General features: G+C 33.9%; 1 long non-coding RNA gene across 4 annotated transcripts in view; it reads right to left on the bottom strand.

Moving 5' to 3' along the window:
• LOC149542973 (uncharacterized) overlaps window positions 1-18,867 on the bottom strand; it is a 65,150-nt gene extending 46,283 nt beyond the window's left edge. The window contains exons 1-4 of one of the 4 annotated variants that reach the window (XR_016355574.1): window positions 18,511-18,747; window positions 16,218-16,284; window positions 9,903-10,084; window positions 8,912-9,692 (exon numbers count right to left, since the gene is read on the bottom strand). This is a non-coding gene — a long non-coding RNA (uncharacterized LOC149542973). Of the gene's footprint in view, window positions 1-8,911; window positions 9,693-9,722; window positions 10,085-15,603; window positions 15,906-16,217; window positions 16,285-18,510 lie in introns of those variants that run through there. The other 3 variants (XR_016355573.1, XR_016355572.1, XR_016355571.1) reach the window with 3 other exon arrangements.
• Between the last annotated feature and the right edge of the window lie 1,115 nt (window positions 18,868-19,982).

Here is a 19,982-nt window from a genome sequence, read left to right as displayed (position 1 = left end):
CCACTTTCTACTCTTCCTCCAGACAGTCCTATCAAAGAAGTTGCTCCTATTCAAGATGCTCATGATCCTATTGAAAATCCTAATGCTCACTCTAGATATGTTGATTTCCTTGGTTGTCATATAGATGTTGATGGACTTATTGATTATCCTTTCTCATCTTACACATCCATCCTTGGACTTCCTCCACCAATACCAAGGGCTTCATGTCTTCCTTCCATCTTGGGTCCTTACATTCCTTCATCTCCTAACTCTCCTAGTTCATCATCCATTTTGGGTCCTTGCATCCCTCCATCTCCTATCTTTCCTCAAGATCAACGTAGATGCATATCCTTGAATCCTTTTCATCCACCCACCCATCTGAACCAGTCATATCCTCCTTCTTCCACAAGTCCCAAGGCTTTTGGAAGTAACTTGAATGTTCAATACAAGAAAAAGAAGAAATATAAGAATCCATCTAAAAATAGATTTCACTTGCATGGAAGCTTTAATTCCTCGAGTCAAATTCATTGAACATGTGGGCTACGAAATGAGTGAGGAATTGATTGAAGGATATGCGCAGATAATCCTTCACTTAGAAGTTGATTTTGAATGTCCTAGATGGGGGACATATGCTAAGAAAATGAGAGAAGTTAAAACTAGTCAGATATTAAAGGACTCCAAGACGAAGGTGGAAAAGGTGATTGATTTTATTTTGAAAGAATCAAGAATATCAAAAAAAAAAGAATTTGATGAGGTAAAAGGGATAGCCATGGAAATGAAGGCCAGTGATTAGCCTGAGCTATTGACCCCTACACCTATAGCAGGACCTACTAAAGAGGTAACAGTTGCCCAAACTAGTGCACAAGCACCTAATGTACCATATGCAGCAATTGCGCAATAGCAACCACCAAGGAATCCATTAAAGACTAAGGAAACTCCTATACCCAGGAAGTCTACAAGACTTGAAAGGACCAAAAAAGAGAGTCAAGAAAACAAAAAGTGGTCCTAGAAAGAAGAGAAAAACTTTGTGGATTAGCTCTTCTGAATTTGAAGAAGAAATTAATGACAGACCAGTAGAGCCAGTTGATCAAGAAGCTAAGACCTCACCTAGATGAAAAGCATGGGAACCCAAGGTAGAAAATCTCAACATGCAAATTATTAATGACAAAAATTTGGTGCAATTAAATAAATACTATGATTTACATATAATAATATGGATAGAAGACAACTAGAGAATGTTGTAGTTAGAAATATGATTCTTAAAGATAAAAGGTTTGATAGTATAAGAGGATAGATACCTGAAGACTTGTATAATAGATTGAGAAATAGAAAAAGCAGAGTAATAGATGAAAATAAGAAAATAAGAATCAATATGGTGAAAAAGCTATGCATTCTAAATAATGAGGAAGAGATAACAGAAGTTCTGAAAGGTATAGCACCTCTTTTGAGAAACAAAAAGAGATCCATTGTCCTCATGGGAGGAAATTATGAAGAAGTGAACAAGGAAACTGAAAGGGCTATAGTTACATATATGTCTACTATGCCAAAGAAGAGTGCATAGACAAAAAAGCCAAGCACTATATCAGAAAAGGATGCAAAGAAGGCAAGCCCTATGCCTAAAGAGTATGAGGTGTGTGCACAGACAAAGAGAGCTAGCCCTATAGCAGGAAGTCCACCTCAGAGTTTTGAACAACCTTTAGCTACACTAATTTCTAGTGATTCATTGCATATCACCATTGGTAGTGAATCTATGCAAGTAAATAACACCAATGTGACAATTGACAAAATTGAAGACTCATTCAAAGATTTTGGTACAAGCATTGTTGGCAATATTGTCGACTATAGTAGCTCATCTAATGAAGAAAGGGGTCAGGAGCCTTAGAAAGAAGATGCACCTTTTGCGAAGAAGATTGAACCAAGCATTGAAGAAGCTACTTCAAGTGTGCCCTTGATAGTAGCAGCAACACCCTCTACACCACCTACTCATGCAATAATGGTTATAGCAGTAGCAGATTAATTAGATGAAGAAGATGAAGCACAAAATCTTATATCTTCTTTAAGTAAATTTCTTGAGAAGAAGAAATCACTCAAGTCCATTGAAAAGACTTTGACTTCAGTTTTGGATAGAATGGAAAAGATAGTAAGCCCTATTGACACCCCTACAGATATTCAACAGCACGCAACCATTTTATGTAAAGCTTTTGATGATGAGTTCTCAACACTCTCTGATGTAGCTACAATTCAAGCACAAATAGAGCATGACGGTAAACTCCTTAATACCATGTCTACTAATATGAGGAATGATACAAAAACTTTGAATGTATCCATTAAGGCATTGAGGCAATGTATAGAAGAAGGAAAATGGGCTTATGCTAAGTGTAGCTTGGCAAATATCCATCTTCAAGAATTTGATGATCAAATCAAGGAAAAGGTAACTAAGGTTTAGATGCTCACTGACAACTTTCTAAAGCAAAACCAGAAGTTAAATACCATTGAACATACAATGTAGACACTCCATGATACCATAAGGGAAATCCAAGTAGAGAAAGAGAAAGCTCTAAAGAGATTCACTCTTCTGAGATAACCCCTGTTCCCACAAGTAACATTGCTAGAGAATCAGTTGGAGGAATGCTTGTAAGCAAAATCTTCATATGACAAGTTTGTGGCTACAAACTTGAACACAATAGAGTTAATTGCATTTTCTTTGTGTGCGCTAATCAGTATATCTGATGCACTAAAAGAAAGTTGGAAGAAACACTTTGTGCAGTTGAAAACCAACTTCAGTGATTGCTTTTCCAAGTTTTGATGCAGCTACTAGATTTTGACAGAATTTTCTTTTTGTGGCACCTTTGTCATTAATGTCAAAGGGCTCAAGTATTGAAAATTGTAAGTGATTAATTGTAATTGTTGTAATTGTAAAGGGGAGAAATAAGGAAAAGTATAGTAGTAAGTTTTTGCTAACTTCGTAATTGGAGTAATAAGGGATGTAATCTTTTCAAAACATGAATATAATATTTTATTGTGTTATGGTTTTTATTTTTTGGTATGACAGCATGTTTGGGACTTAGCCAATTTTACCAAAATGTTGCCATCAATGCCAAAGGGGCATATTGTTGGCAATATGTCCAATCAATTAAATAAGGTAAGTAATATGGTTGTCATTTATGGCAACATATTTGTTTTGTAGATTAGTCATGTTTATTTGTGAAGGAAAATTGTCTTAGACAACATTACAACAACACGACAGATTTGACGATAGCAAAATATTCCCTTGGAATATTCTCTTGCACAGTTAACTAGAGATGCATGACATCATAATGATGATGTAGGCCAGTGTGCATGTCCACATGACCAACTGAGTTCAAGTTAAGAAGGAATTAGTGATGCAATGGTGTTACATCACAAAATAAAGCATATCAGCAGAACGTGTTAAATGACTTGATTAATTATTTTAATTATTATTTCTTTGTGATCCAACTCTAAGGATGTTATGTGAGCCGACTAAAGGAAGAATTTACCAATATGTTTGGTATAAGTAAAGAACTTCATTTGCAAAGTTAATGTGAAGGAATTTGATTGCGAAGTTGATATAATCTTGTGAAATAAGAGTACTAAGTGAGTGTAATATTAGGGGTTGTGATGTGAAGAAATACTATGCAAGATTTGATACAAATTGATATGTGCACAGTCATTCTTCTCATGAAAAATTGATAATCAAAATATTTGTAGCAACAAGTAATCTAGTATTGTATGTATACCTATTCTCTTGAAGAACTTATTCTATAGTTGTGTGTTAGGGTAATGGGTTCTTCTTGCACACATTTGTATATGATCCAGCAACTCCTAATAGGGTCAAGGCCTCTAATAAGGCCTAGTCTCCTAATAGTGACTCGAGACACATTACATGCTTCATAGACTCCTAACAGGGTCAACATCCTTAACTGGGTACTTTATATAGTGAATCATCTTGTGGGTTCCATCCCCACCAGGGTTTTCCCTTGGCTAGGGTTTCCCTACAAAATATGGTGTTATGAGTTCTCTTCTTGTGTGGTTTTTCATATTGTTTAGCACTATTGGTTCTCTTTCTTATGCATATGGAAAAGTAATTAATAAGATTCAGTTGTGGGTAAAATGATTGAAAAGACTAATTCACCACCCCTGGCTTGTTGTCCCAATTTTGTTCCTAACATAACTATATTATATAGGCAGGCATTCTCATTCACGCTCAAAAATTGAGAATAGTAGGGCCTCCACTACTATCTCTTAGTATTATCTATTTCTAACACCTTCTTCCAAAAAAAATCTTTAAAAAAATTGAAAGTTTGCCTTGGTGAAAACCTAGAAACAAGTGCCTTGGTAGAAAAATTAATGAGAAATAAATTCGTCCTATGGTGAAAACCACTCCCTTGTGGCACCTAGGATAAGTACCATGATGAAAACCTAGCAATCAAGCATTATGCATAGTTCTTCTACATCTTTCATCCATTCTATCATCTCTCTTTGATCTTGACAATGTTGACATATATATGACATTTGTCTATCTTGTGAACTATCTTACAATGATCTTTCTTTCATTCCTTTCATGTTTAGTCTTCATATCTATTTTCCTCCATTCATTCTAGCCTTTTACTATCATTTTCCCATTTGGCCATTGATCTAATAAAAAAAGAGTAAAACACAATGCTATGAAATCTCTTGACATTTCTACTTCTTTGGACTGCATCCTTTCCTACTTTTGCATTATGCTACCGTGACTTATCCTATGTTATCCTTTCATTGCTTGTCCAAATGTTCTTTACATGACAATTTTTCCCTAGCTTGGGTACTCTTGAGGATTTCTTCTCTTCATTCTCCTTCATTTTTTTGTCTTCCATCTCTTTTGCCAACTTGTTAATCCCTCTTGTCCTCCACCTTGCTAAACATTGGGACTACACTATGTGATCTTGCTTGGGAGTTTGATGCCTGTTATATCTAGGGGAATCTTTTGTACATATTTATTGATCCTGAAAAAATACAAAAAAAATGGTATATTTCAAAAATCCATAAAAATGATATACTGTCAAAATTCTAAAAATTGGAAAATATCCTGAAAATTTTATCATCTTACTAATAAGCGCTTTGATGTATCTCCAAAAATATTATATATTCAAATAATAATAATAATAATCCAAGTGGTGAAAACCTATAAACGAGTGCTACTTGAGGCCTTTGCACCCCTGTTTCTTAGCATGTGTCCTTGACATGACTTGGCCTTTCTCCATCATTCTTTGTCCTTGTTTCCTTAGTATGGAATTGATCTTTGTCTTTGTCTAGGGGGCATAACTGTGTTAGTTTTGATCTCTTGGTTGCATTAGTCTTTAAGACACCTTACAAATGGTGTTTTTCAACACTACCCTAACTATATTTTTGGTGCATTCTATTTATTTAAATCAAAATTTATTTTTTCTTGTTATATTTTTCCACCTCTTCCAAAATTCTATCTTACATTTGCTTTTACCCCACTTCTTTTCTTCTAATTCAACTTTGGGGCATAATATTTCATGCTTGATGATCTACCTTGGTTCTGTGATTCTTATATCTTTCATCTTACAACAAGAACTTTATCTTTTGTTCGATTTGATCACATTTCGATTTTGATCACAAGGGGGTAGAACCTATCAACTTCAATCCTTGATTCAGTTTAATCAATTTTATCCTTGACTTCTTAAAGTCAAAATTTATTTGTATTCTTTGTCCAAATGTGTTCCTGAATCAACCACACATCTAGGTTATTTTGTGATCCCAAATTGATCTCACGCTTCAATTTCTTTTTTTGACTACTTGTGTTCACAAATCGATCACACATTAGTCAAAGAGGGGCAAATGTATGCACCCCAAAATGGTTGCCTAGACTATGGGTCCCCATTATTCAATTTATCAAATTTTCCAAATCAATGATTTGCAATATTTTATTTAATCAATTCAAATCAATTTCTTTGATCAAATTTTAATTAATTCAATTATTTCAACATTTCCTAAGGTTTGATCATTTTATCCTAAGTCTTATTTAATTAAAAGAAAACTTCTCTTTTAATTAAATAATTAATCCACATTTAATTAATTAGGAGAAAAATCTCTCTTTTAATTTAATTAAATATTTCCTATTTAATTAAAAGAATTTGTTCCATCTTAATTAAATAAAATCCCACTTGAAAAAGGAAATAAAATAAATAAAAATTAAATAGATTCTTTTTTTCCTCTACACTTAAATGCACATATTTCAAAGTGGGATTCCATTTAATTTTCCTTCTCTTTTCTCATTGGTGGAATTTTTTCTCACACTGATCATTCTTTCTTCACCCTTGATTAAATATTATTGTCTCTTAATCTTAATCGTTCATTCTTTTTTAAAAGGGAGAGCCCTCTCCTCATTTTTGGCATACACAATTATGTTATTGTTATGCTACAAGTTTGGAAAGTGATTTTAAGAGGAGTTTGAGCATTATTAAAGCTTTTTGTGGAGAACTTCTATCTTCTTGTCTTCTTCTCTCATGCATCCATGGCTTCAATCATCATAATCCATCCTTGAATTTTCATATTAGCTTAGATCCATATTTGCTTTCATAGATTAATTTTGCATTGTTATTTTATTTCATAGATTAGATTTCCTTTCTTGCATTGCTTTGCATTGTTATCATTTAGATTAGCTTGCATCTTCATTTGCATGCATATTTTGATCTTTGAATCTCTCATTTTACGATGTACTTGCATGGGCACAAACTAGGTCAAACTGAGCGACTCCATTACACACCCTTGCACTCCATGAATAGAGAGCTATGAGTTGTCATTCAAGATCTCATTCTTGAGCAATCTTGGATATAATGCCTCATAGAAGTATTTCAACATTTTAGCGCACGAACTACAAGTGGGAGATTGATACAGTTTTGGAATAAGACATTTGTAATGGCTCTGACATGTGCAACCCAATCAGAGTCATCTATACTTATTCCTTGTCTCTTCGTCTTCCACTTGGTATTGAAGAAAGTTATATGCATTCAATCTTGTAGTTGTTTCTCATTGTACTAAAAAAATTCTATTCTTCATGTGTTGATTTTGCATAGTTTTAGATTTCTTTTTACTTCTACATTTTTCTTTTAGCTCAACACATCCAACATGGGGCAATAAATTGTTCTCATCATTTTGATGTTCACCATACCAAAAATGGCCCTTAAGTTCCTTACCTCAGAATAGTCGAACAAGAATAAGTCAAAGATTATGATTGGTAGGACTTCTATCCATATTCTTATAATTGAGTTTTTGCACTATTAAATTTAGTATTGTATGCCTTCTCTTGTGTGGAAAATTGCTATCCTTATTTGTATTTTGCAGAGTTGTCAATACAGCCAATAAGATCCACACAAATTTATGTGTTGCTAATATTCGATCATGTTGGAATAGTCTTCCTTCGAAATGTTGGAATAGTCTTCCTTCAAAATGAAAACATATGAGAATAAGCAATAAAATTATAATCGGTTAAAGGAAATTGCTTTAATCAATATTAAATGTGGGAGTCTTGGCAATAGTTCATAGTTCTCTACCATTGATGAACTAAAAATAAGATTAGTTAGGTAAATCCTTCAATAATTAGATTTAAAATTATTTAAAGAAAAAAAAAGTATCTTCAAAGAATTAAAAAAACAAGATTACTTAGGTAAGTAAAAATTAATCAAAGAAGAAAAATAAGTCTCTTCAAAGAATTAAAGATATATAAATAAATACTATATATAATGTTTAAAAATGAGTATTATATTTTATTATTCTGTTGTTTGATTATCGATTGGTTTAAAGTTTTTTTTTTGAATGAAAATAGAACAATGATGTAAGATTTTTTTTATTTTTAAAATAATTTATTTTTAGTTGTTCCGACTTTTAAAAAGTTATATTAGAAAATAGTAAAAATATAATATATTATACAAACATTACAATGGTAAAAATATAATATATTATAAGAACATTAGAATCCTAGTAAAATGAGTTTGTTTTTTTTATTGTACATAGATTTAAAAGATATATCATAATTAAGAAAGTGTTGATATATTTTTGGTCCAAAATAATATTATGAATAAATACGTTTTTGATATAAAAGCAACCAAAACAAGGGGCTCACCCAGACAACCAAACATACATACCCCTTGATAAATATGATTTTTTGTATAAATATTGTTTTTATATAGTGTATGTAATTTTATTGTCGAGACCCCTTGATAAATATGTTTTTTTTGTATAAATATTGTTTTTATATAGTGTATGTAATTTTATTGTTGAATTATAGATTATAAAATTAACAAGTGCCACATGGTGGTTAGTATTTGTCCATTATAACTATAATATGTAATATTATAATTTTAATTATAAAAATATAGTCTAGAAATAGAATTGATAAAACAATTATAACAAGTAATAAAAGCAATGTCAAAAATATTGTATAAATATATAAAGTAATATTTACTTAATATACAAAAATAATTTCAATACCTTTTCATAACATTACCAACAAGAATGAAGAAAAAACATTAACCAACAAGAATGAAAAAAAAAACATTATTTTCATTTCGCTATTATTTAAATATTGTACACGTTACTTTAAACTAAAAATAAATAAAATAGTTCATTCTAAATACTATTAATATCATCAATTGTAAACATATTAGATTTTAAATTATTTTTATTTCATTTAAATCAAAGTAGCAAGAACTAGAATCCAGAAAATGGAGTTTCATTTGGAGAAACAACGTGACGGATAGCAAGAACGTTTTGTTGGCATCATTGAAAAGCCAAACACTGCGAACGACGGTGGGGTTGGTCTCCACGATTTGCATCTCAGAAATATTGAATTTGGATCCAAAACTTGCATGGATAATGTATGCGAATCCTGAATCTCTATGGGTCCACATTATGGAAAGTAAATATCCGAATTCAAATAACAGTTCTAGAGTGTCTTTACAACATCCAATCCGCCAAGAGGCTTAGATATGTAGAATTTTATTGTCCAATCCCAATCCCAAGATATCCTTGTATCCTATATTTCTTGGGAGGTGAATTGTGGTGAAGAGGTCAACTTCTGGACATTCCCACCATTAAAATCTATTCCGGAATTGAATATGATATCTCACATGCTATTCAATGTTGGGGGAATAAAGTTTGTCATGATATAGAGGCGGTTACATTAGGCTCAAGGAAAGTGATATGGAGAGACTTCTCAACTCTCCCAATTACGGTAAAGCCGCAAGCGCTGATCAACAATATTTTGCCTGAACAAGTTATTTTCATTTCAGGGCATAAAGACAAAATTGTATGGGCTCCTCCTAACTGAGGTGCATAAAATGTTAAGCAGGGGTGCAATGCTCTCTAGCAAGAACAAGGCTATCTATCAGCTCAACGCCCATACATTTTTTGTTGGAACCCTATGATCTTCATGCAGCAACAAAGAAGGGCTTCAAGCAAATACATATTGAAGGAGATTCACTCATTATTGAATCGCTAAAGAATCAAAGGGCATCAGACTGGAAATTGAATTATATCATGATGCGCAAAGGAAACAGACTTGCAGACATAGATAAATAAAAATGCATGAATTCTAAAGTAAAATTTTAAGAAGGGCTTCAACCAAAAAGTTTTAAAGTAAATTTAGGCATTTTGTAGAGTGATGTGAAATTGCCTCAACATGCTTCAACCTGTGAAATCAAAATGTATGAATACTACCATGAAAGAATAGGTCAAGAAGAATTTTTCTACATGTTATTGAGTTTCACTAGCAGTGAAAAATAAAGATACTAAGTAAACCATCTATCCAAATGATGCATTCTCAAAATAATGCAAAATTCAAACATGTCTGTTGTAAAATCGTATAGTTTTAAAAAACATTGCAAGAAGAAAATCATCACCTTTCTTTTTGCACAGTCATCACTGTAACTTTCATTTGAGGTAATCATGCCCGAATGAAGCAAGTGAATTTGCTTCAACATTCCCAAAAGATGAAACTTATGCAGCTGTATCAACAGTGGCTTTTACTGTCCTCTCAGTTCTGCTTGACAGGTACCTTTTACAGTCTCCAAGGACAGTCATTCTGATGGCAAAGATTATGATAGATGTAAGATTTCTTGTTCTAACATTGACTTTAGTGTAAACTATGGTGAACTCTGTCTGCCTCTGAAATGACACTTTGACAATTGCATGTCTTACTTAAAGAATCTAAAAAATGACCCTGCTGTCTATTTGCCCATCTGGAAACTAACTGTAAATTGTCTTGGATGCTACAGGATATGCCAGACTTTGGGTTGGCAGACATTATTTTTAGGTAATCAAGGCCTTATGAAGATTAACGCCAAGATTGCTGCTGCTCGGAAATAGAAAATTCCAGTTCCACCACTGTTCACAACAATTAAAATTAGAACTTTCATGGATAGTTGTTAGATTGCATGGTTGTCGGCAGTTTTTTTGTAATTTCTAAATTTGATGGTTAATAATGAATGCAATCATGCTGAAGATGCCATATAGAACTTGAGATTAGGTAGTAGTTTTAATTAGTTATTTTCTATATAAGTATACCAGTAGTGGTATTAAATGTAATGGTTTTTTGGAATAGTATAATCAGTAATAAAAAAGTTGTTTTGATTCTGCTCTAAAAAAATAGAGTGTACTCTGTTTCTTCATTGTTGGAGGGTTGTTTATTTTGCTTGTTTATCATCTTTGCTGTTATAGATTGGATTGTGCAGGTGTTCATATTCTACATTTGGTATCAGAGCTGAAGGTGTTTGGAAGACAACAGCATGGCAAACAATTTGCAAATCCCAGTGTTTGATGGAGTTGATTACCAATATTGGTCAATCAAGATGAAGACTTTTTTGATTGGAAAAGATTTTTGGGAGATCGTTGAATCCGGATATGAAGAGCCTGCAGATTGGAATACTCTCCAACCTAATGACAGGAGATTGAAGAAAGAAGCTGAGAAGAAGAATGCAATGGCATTGTTTCACATTCAGATGGCTCTTGATAAGAGCTTGCTTCCCCGAATTGCTGATGCACATACAGCAAAAGAGGCCTGGAAGACTCTAAAAGATGCTTACCATGGCAATGAACAGATCAAGGTTGTGAAGCTACAATCTTTGAAAAGAGAATATGAGAATTTGAAGATGAAGGAGACAGAGAGTGTGGGAGATTTTTGTGTGAGAGTGAAAGATGTGACTAATAAAATGGCCACTTTGGGTGAATCTATTGCTCAAGAGCAAATAATACAAAAGGTATTGAGATCTCTAACCCCAAGATGGAATATTGTAGTAATTGCCATAGAAGAAAGTAAAAATTTAGCTACCATGGAGTATGATGAATTGGTTGGATCTCTTATATCACATGAGGATAGAATAAGGGACACATCTATCAGTGTTAATGAGAAGGCTTTTGCTTCCCAAATGCAAATTTCAAAGAACGATGGTGCTAGCAGCAGTAGTAACAACAACAAAGGCTCGGGAAGGGGCCAAAATCAGAATTTTTCAAGAGGATCTAGAGGAAGAGGAGGTGCTCAAGGAGGAAGAGGTAGAGGCAGATTTAATAAAAGGAACATCCAATGCTATCATTGCAATAAGTATGGACATTTTGAGAGAGAGTGTAGACTAAAATCAGGTAACAATAATGCAAATTATGCCCAACAAGATGAGAATCCTTCCTCGGGTAATTTATTTTTGTGTTATGGGAAAGGTGAAAGTAATGTGAATGATGTTTGGTATTTAGATTCTGGATGCTCTAACCATATGTCTGGTAACAGAGAAATATTTTCAAAGCTTGATGATAGTTACAGATCCAATATTACCCTTGGTAATAACAATACTGTGGATGTTGCGGCCAAAGGAGCCATGGATGTTCAGACAAAGGAAGGTATGAAAAGTGTTCAAGATATTTATTATACTCCCAAGTTGAAGCATAATTTATTGAGTGTTGGGTGAGAAGAATTATAGAGTGGTATTTGAGAACATGCAATGTACTATCTATGATAAGAATCGGAAAAATAAAGTGATTACAGTTGTTCCTATGACAAAGAATAGGATGTTTCCTTTGAAGTTTGGTCAAAACGACAATCAGATTGTCAATATGGCTTATGAGGATAAAAGTTGGTTGTGGCATCTCAGGTATGGCCATTTGAATTTCAATAGTTTGAAGAATCTAACATCAAATGCATTAGTTCTTGGATTGCCTAAGGTTGAAGAGCATAAACAGATTTGTGAAGGGTGTGCAAAAGGGAAACATTCAAGGGAATCATTTCCAAAAGGCAATGCATGGAGGGCCCAATACCCACTTCAACTTATTCATTCAAATATTTGTGGTCCAATGCAAACACAAAGCTTGGGTAAGTCATCATATTTCATTACTTTTATAGATGATTACTCACGCATGTGTTGGGTATATTTTTTGAAGACTAAGGATGAAGCCTTTGATACATTCAAGAGGTTTAAAGCTCGTGTGGAGAATGAGAAAGGGAACACAATCAGATGTTTGAGAACAGATCGAGGAGGAGAATTTTGCTCAAACGATTTTCAGAATTTTTGTGAGAGGAATGGCATCAAAAGACAACTCACAACTGCATACACACCCCAACAGAATGGAGTGGCTGAAAGGAAGAATCGTACTGTGGTAGAAATGGCAAGGAGCATGTTACAAACCAAGGGTTTGAACAATTCTTATTGGGCTGATTCAGTTGCTACAGCCGTATATATTCTCAACAAGAGTCCTACAAGTGCCCTACACAAGATGACTCCATATGAAGCATGGTATGAGAAAAAGCCTAACGTAAATCATTTTAAAGTTTTTGGTTGTTTGGCTTATGTTCGCATCCCTGATCAGAATAGGCAAAAGCTAGATGCTAAAAGTGAATCATGTATTTTTGTGGGCTATAGTGAGGAAAGCAAAGCTTATAGATTATTCAATCCTATTACTAATAAGATTGTTGTTTCAAGAGATGTGATTTTTGATGAAGGGGGAGTTTATGGTCATCAAAAACAACTTGTTGGAAAGCCAAAATCAGTTTTGGATGATGATGATATTGCTGATAATGATAATGAGCAGCCAGCTAATGGTTCTATTTCAAGATCATCAAGCCCACCAAGAAACCCCTCACCAATCCCAAGAGCAAGTCCATCCTCAAGTCCTCCAAGGAAGGTAAAAAGATTGAATGATATCTATGAGAGGTGTCAAAATCAAGCACATGAAGAAGATCCAATAGGTGAGACAGTAAATTTTGCATTACTTGCTAAAGCTGATTTTGAGCCATCATGTTTTGAAGATGCATGCGCTAATGAGGTTTGGATACAAGCAATGAATGAAGAGATGGATTCCATTGATAGGAATGAAACATGGGAGCTTGTAGATCTTCCACATAAGAAGAAGAAGATTGGCACAAAATGGGTCTATAAGACCAAGTATAATAGTGATGGGAGTGTTGAAAGACACAAGGCAAGATTGGTTGCTAAAGGTTTCACTCAAAGGTATGGCATTGATTATGAAGAAACTTTTGCACCAGTAGCAAGACAAGAAACTATTAGGATGCTAATCTCTCTTGCAGCTCAAAAGAAATGGAGTATTCATCACATGGATGTGAAAAGTGCCTTCTTGAATGGGTACTTAGAAGAAGAGGTATATGTGGGACAGCCACAAGGTTTTGAGATTCAAGGCAAAGAAGATTATGTCTACAAGTTGAAGAAGGTTTTGTATGGCCTCAAGCAAGCACCACGTGCATGGTATGCAAGAATTGATGGATATTTTCAGCAGAATGGCTTTCAAAGAAGTAAGAGTGAACCTACCCTTTACTACAAACAAGAAGGTAATGATATTCTCATTGTGAGTTTGTATGTTGATGATTTGTTATATATGGGTAGTAGTTCAAAGATGAAAGATGAATTTAAAGTTGCTATGATGAATGAGTTTGAGATGAAAGATTTAGGCCTCATGAAGTACTTTCTTGGCATGGAGGTTTATCAAGGTAAAGATGAAATTTTTATTTGTCAAGAAAAATATGCAAAAGATATATTGAAGAAATTTGATATGGCAGATTGTAAACCTCTTTCCACTCCAATTGCTCATGGAGTTACATTATGTAGAGACAATGGTGCTAAAATTGTTGATGAGACATTATACAGGAGCATTGTGGGGAGTTTGATGTTTCTAACTCACACAAGGCCTGATATTGCTTATTCAGTTTCATTGGTTTCAAGGTATATGACAAATCCATCAGAGGAACATATGAAGGCAGCCAAGAGAATTTTGAGGTATGTGAAAAGTACGATAGATTTTGGCATTCACTATTCTTCTAATAAGTTTGAGCTTGTTGGCTTTAGTGATTCAGATTGGGGAGGTTGTTTGGATGACCGAAAATCTACATCTGGTAATTGTTTTTCTTTGGGTTCTAGTTTAATTACATGGAGTTCAAAGAAGCAAAGTATGGTTGCTCTCTCTTCTACAGAAGCGGAATATGTTGCGGTCACTTCAGCTAGCACACAAGCTTTATGGCTTAGAAAGCTTCTTGAAGAAATTGGAGAGATACAGGTTCAGCCTACTGTGATTTTTTGTGACAACATAAGTGCTATTAAATTGGCCAAGAATCCGGTTCATCATAGCAGGACCAAACACTTTGATTTGAAACAACATTTCATTAGAGATTTGGTACAAAATAAAGTGGTTGAGCTAAAGTACATCAGCACAAAGGAGCAAATTGCAGACATCTTCACAAAGGCAGTTGCAAAAGATCAGTTTTTGGTACTCAGAGATCGAATTGTCAGTCCTCTCAGCATCAAGGGGGAGTATGAAGATTAACGCCAAGATTGCTGCTGCTCGGAAATAGAAAATTCTAGTTCCACCACTGTTCACAACAATTAAAATTAGAACTTTCATGGATAGTTGTTAGATTGCATGGTTGTCGGCAGTTTTTTTGTAATTTCTAAATTTGATGGTTAATAATGAATGCAATCATGCTGAAGATGCCATATAGAACTTGAGATTAGGTAGTAGTTTTAATTAGTTATTTTCTATATAAGTAGTGGTATTAAATGTAATGGTTTTTTGGAATAGTATAATCAGTAATAAAAAAGTTGTTTTGATTCTGCTCTAAAAAAATAGAGTGTACTCTGTTTCTTCATTGTTGGAGGGTTGTTTATTTTGCTTGTTTATCATCTTTGCTGTTATAGATTGGATTGTGCAGGTGTTCATATTCTACAATTGGTATCAGAGCTTATGATAGATGTAAGATTTCTTGTTCTAACATTGACTTTAGTGTAAACTATGGTGAACTCTGTCTGCCTCTGAAATGACACTTTGACAATTGCATGTCTTACTTAAAGAATCTAAAAAATGACCCTGCTGTCTATTTGGCCATCTGGAAACTAACTGTAAATTGTCTTGGATGCGACAGGATATGCCAGACTTTGGGTTGGCAGACATTATTTTTAGGTAATCAAGGCCTCATCAAAAGTTCACATTCTATCCCAGACTTCCTATAAATGTCTCTCACGTTTCCAATTTCCTCCCCAATTATTGATGACTATAAAAGCTGAGAAATTATTGCAAAATTAGTCCATTGAAACTTAAATCGGAACAGTCACATGCAAATTCGCAATGTAGAAAGGAGATAAATTAAAAATATAGCAGCAAGAGACATATTTTTAAAAATTGTGTCGGCTCTATAATACTGAAATTTTATACAAATTCCCAATGTCATCGATCATTTGTTCTTCGATTTGCTAGATTTTTGTGAATTCGTGAAACTAGAAAAGAAAACAGAAAGTCAGATTCTTGGGCCAGCAGCCATGATGGCAATGCATGAGAGCCAATAATCATGTTATGGCATTAGAAGAAGCTGAGAGAGAATCTTTCTCCATTTTTTTTTTGCGCCTTCGAATATAATCCTAATGGATTTAGAGCACATTATTAATGAGAAAGCATGTTTTTATAATGCGGGGTACATGTAAAATCTGTTACAGATGAAATGTTTACTACTGTAGCTAGCGATGAGAAAAGAAATAACTGTAATCATCCTATTTCAGAATCAGATGAACATTGAGGCAAAGAAGAGTTTAGGAGTCCTTTTATTTCCTCTGACTCTAAAACACCAGACACGGAGGAACCATGTAGCGGATAAACAATCAAATCTGCTAAATACAAACGATAATGATGACTTAGCCAAACATTTGGAAGTGTTGGAAGGAAATTTTCATTACCACATAGTGATGAGGAGCTGTTGCAGAGCACCTGCTACACTTGAAAGAATTGAACGGCCTTGAAAACCTGTCATGCACAAAAGTTTCATATCAGTTCGGCCTTGAAAATCTGTCATGCACAAAAGTTTCATATTAGTTCTCAAAATTTTATCTTCCAACTCTAGTTCTTAGTATTGTTGTTCCTGTAGGGTTTATGGCTTTATTTCTTCTCGAGGTGAAGGCTAGTTTCTTGGGCCCCGATCTTGAATATGATAGTAGGTTTAAGAACATTGGCAGCTCAGTTGTCAATTGTAATGTCATTAATTGGTAAAATGTCTATAATGGATACAATTTATGATAATTTTCTCTTCTCAAAGCTTCTCTACAAAGGCTTGGTAGAAATCTAAGAGCTTAAGGCGTTTTAAACTCCTTACCCGGAGCCCTAGACAAACTTAATCCTTAAATTTATAATAAAAATATATGAATTCTAAGAAAAGAATATTGTCCTAAGTCATACATTAGACAAACACCACCGCAATCATATCAGAAAGAGAGATAATTTCTTGTTGCAATATTCCACCTCCTTTGAGATGTGTAGACAATCAAGGTTCTTCCTAAGCTTAGTCCAGCAAAGTGTGGCATGGTAAAAGATCTTTGTTAAACAAAAATCATGAGACTATCCAGACAGATTCGAATAATTGATCAAAGAGTAAACTAAATTATATCCATATATAAAAACAGAGCTCGCTTCTTACTTCAAATCTTAACAACCTAAAATGTTGAATTGCCCTTCGCTTCATATCTACATGTTTTGCAATACAAAGAATTTAGCGGCTTCTTTTTCGTACTTGCAGAATCCACTCTGAACAATACAAAACATTGAGCAATCATTTCTGATAGGATGTTTTTAGAAAGTACTGCAATGTTTCTAAAATCTCTAATAGTGAACCCAGGAAACATAATAAAAATTTGAAACACAAAGGAAGCCTAAAACCTATAATCAATGGTCTTATAAAATTCACATTCTAGAATTTAGACTATGCATAATTGACCGACCTGCTCAATGTATAGCTATATCGAAAGGCATTACACAAACAACAATGCATGTGCTAGGGGAAATTCAACATTGCATTAAGGTTCCTCGGATTCGTGTTGGGAAAAAATACAAGCAAACACGCAACATTAACTCAAAACCTGTGAAAATTACACTTGTAACAAAGCTATCAAAACCTCATACATCTCAGAAGCCTAGCAGAGTTTGTAAATGACATTTTTTCTCAAGCATTCTATGCATAATCATTTGCTTCTTCATTTGTCCTTCAACTATAACAGCCAGGGTCAGCAACTATTAGAAGAAACAACAATGCAGTAAGGGCTTCCGCAGTGACGTAATGTTTACACTTCTCTATTCTCGCAAATTTCCCCAATAATTCTCAAACATCAATTCAATACCCCTGAATATTGCACAGCCGTACCTAAATTTTTCGACTGCAAACCCGCCAAGTTACCGACTGCCAAGAAAAAAATCGATTCAACTTGAGATTAAAACTTCTTTTTAACAGAATGTTACCCAGAAAATAGTTGACAAATGAAAGCGAATGGGCCGCACAATAATGTACGTTAAGACATTTATATGAATGTAGATCACACACAAGAAAAGCAGGGCGACCTTGCTTAATGATTTAGCCGAAGCAACACGAAAATATGTAAAAATAAAATAAAAGAAGAGGCTTTAAGAGGCAGTGATAATTAGGCAGTGAAATACTCTCTCGTTCGAAGCTGTCAAAGTAAGCCAAAAAAGGAGCTTCTTAGACAAATATACCATTGCTAACCTTACCTTGTTTCAATGCTCCCCTAGAGAGGATGTTGCGAAACTGGCTTCACGCCTGCTAACATTTTGCTTGAACCTCTGAAAAAAATAATCATTATCCTCATCCAAATTTTTTAAGTGAAACTAGATTTTGTTTTTTTTAAATCCTCAAATTAGATTTTAAAAACAACCAAAAAAACAAAAAAAAAACGGGGCGTTCTTCAAATTAGATTTAAAAACAAAAGCGAAAAAGCCGGCGATCGCGGTCATATAGATTTTTTTTTTTAATTTAAAAAACAAAAAACGACGTAAAGAACGTGAAAGGAGGAGATTTAGCGCAGTCCCTACAATTAGATTTATAAAAATAAAAATAAAAACAAGAAAACAAAAAGCAGCCCCTGAAAGTAGATATAAAAGAGAGAGAGGGAGGGGTAGTGTAGCGAGAGTTATTTCGAACATTGCAGCTGAAAAGGGAGGGCAAAGGCAAAGGAGCATGGAGTATACCGTCGTGTTGTAGTTGAAAAACTCGTGACGATTGAGGATGCTGCCAGACGTCTTGAAGATCTGAATGACGCCTGTGTGGGGATGTCGGAACCAGGGCCAAAGCAGGACATGCACACCGTTTTCATTCATCTCGATGGCTGCCGCAAAAACATTCACAAGGTCAAGGGTTTAATCTGCCAAAATTTCATCCAGAAGGGCGTCATATGATTATGTGGATCTTGTATTTTAAATTCACTTGTATTACAAATGATACTCGTTATTCTTTTTCTAGGTTATGGATTTTGTTGACAATAATGGGAAACGCAGATTTTGTTGACAATAATGTGAAACACAGATTTTGTGGACAGTCTAAATGCCATGTTTCCGACTGAAAGATACTAAGTCTAAATGCCATGTTTCCGACTGAAAGATACTAAGTGACGCATCAAACAATTTGAGTATATTCTAAATGTTATACTCTACATTTGAAGTTGTACTTTGATCAAGACATAAACAGTAGCATAAAAATACAATATAATTGTGTAATCTAGAGCATTGAGGATGGATTTTGTTGTTATCATTAGCATGGTATGACAAGTATTCAAAGATTTAGAAATGTGTAACAATGAATTTGTTTGTTGAAGATGAAAGTAAAATATCCAGCCATGTGCAAGCTGCTTGGAGTTCATTTTTGCATTTGGTATGCCTATTTTTTTAATTGAAAAATGCTTAGAAAATTTATTTATAGAGAGAATTTTCATTGTGGTTGATTTTGGTTCATATAACTATTTGAACTATACTTATATCACAATCACCTGGCTTGGTGACTTTGTTATGATCTTATATTGTTGGTTAGTGGTCTATTTCTTTGGATAGTTATGTTCATAAGAGTCTTGATATATGATTTCTTCTAGGGGCAAATATGTAGCAGAGGAACTATGTCATTCACTAATTTCATTATATAGCCCTAGCTGTAATGTCTACTTAAGTAAAAGGACTTGTTGTTAAATGATTTAGTGAGAAGTTTCCATCTTTGAACTAAGTGTTTTTTCAATGTTAAGAGGGTTTTGTGTTGGATTTTGGGATTGATATGCTTTGAGAAAGTTCATAAAATGTGATGTAGTTATCTTTCCACAGATCTATTCATTGATAATGTGAACCTATATTGTGAAACATTGAAAAAAATTAGTGATCACAAATAATTTGTAAGTATATATGTTAATGAACTGATGTAGAACAATCTTCTATCATTTCATACAACTGAATCCAACAACCAACAACCTTTCACTGAGGAAACAAAAAATTGCATATAGAAGCTTTGGAAATATATTAACCAAGGATTTAAACAAAGAGTCAAACCCTCAATTTGTTTCCGCTTTTCTATGTAGTGTGAAGACTAAATAAAAACATGATTTAGTAGTAAGTGAAATATAAAAAATACATTTTGTACAAGCAAGTGTATAATTTTCTAATAATAGTAAGGTTTGTTAAGA

Source organism: Cupressus sempervirens, chromosome 8 (assembly GCF_028749045.1).
Source record: "Cupressus sempervirens isolate cs-2001-9-10 chromosome 8, ASM2874904v1, whole genome shotgun sequence".
Lineage (NCBI taxonomy): Eukaryota > Viridiplantae > Streptophyta > Pinopsida > Cupressales > Cupressaceae > Cupressus > Cupressus sempervirens.
Note: the sequence above shows the minus strand (reverse complement) of the source record. Positions and strands in the feature narration are given on the sequence as shown.